We start from the raw sequence: 775 nt of genomic DNA on the forward strand, positions 1-775 counted from the left end.
GTTCCCAAGCAATTGTGACTGACCATAAACTGATTATCAACAAAAAGTAAAGAAGATTTGATTGCCTCTCCTTCTCTTACCTCATTTTTCCAGAATTTTTCACTTTTCGTCGATCGACCAAAGGCCGCAGATTTGCGTCTCTGTTTGAAGTGGAACCACCCATAAAGCTATAAATGGGCATAGATAAGGAAAGAACCCCTTTACATAGGAGAGTGAAGATAATGAATAGCTAAGCATGGCAACAGATTGCCAAAAGCATTCCTAGGGTTTCTTTGAAACTCATCAGACTTAGGGGAAGGTCGGCCGGCCTCGCTTTGTTCCAATGTTCCAAGTTTACAAACCTATCTTGTCTCCACGGGAGGTGGAAAGGAAAAACTTAGCGTCCAAAGCGAGAAGAGCGACCTCAGTGGTGCACTAAGTTCTTATTTGGAAATGATATTGCCTCGGCATTGGCCTTCATAATGCAGTTGTCTCTTCCCCAGCCTTTGGGGAATATAGAAACCAACCTCAGCAACATGAACTTGCTAGAGTAGCACAAAGCCGTAGAAGACCTTGGAGCATTTATGAAGATGTTGTTGGTGTAAGTTGTTCAAATGTGTACGATAATTCTGGGGAAGAGGAAAACCCACGACAAGCTCTCGAACACGCAACCAGCCAATAACGTTATTTTTGATTCATTGGCCAACCAAGACAAGCCAGGGCTCTTGGAACGATATTTTGGGATTGTCACTAGAAACTTTTGACTCTGGTATAAAGTCCCAAGGGAGGGGTCTAG

This window comes from Tigriopus californicus, chromosome 7 (assembly GCF_007210705.1).
Source record: "Tigriopus californicus strain San Diego chromosome 7, Tcal_SD_v2.1, whole genome shotgun sequence".
NCBI classification, from domain to species: domain Eukaryota; kingdom Metazoa; phylum Arthropoda; class Copepoda; order Harpacticoida; family Harpacticidae; genus Tigriopus; species Tigriopus californicus.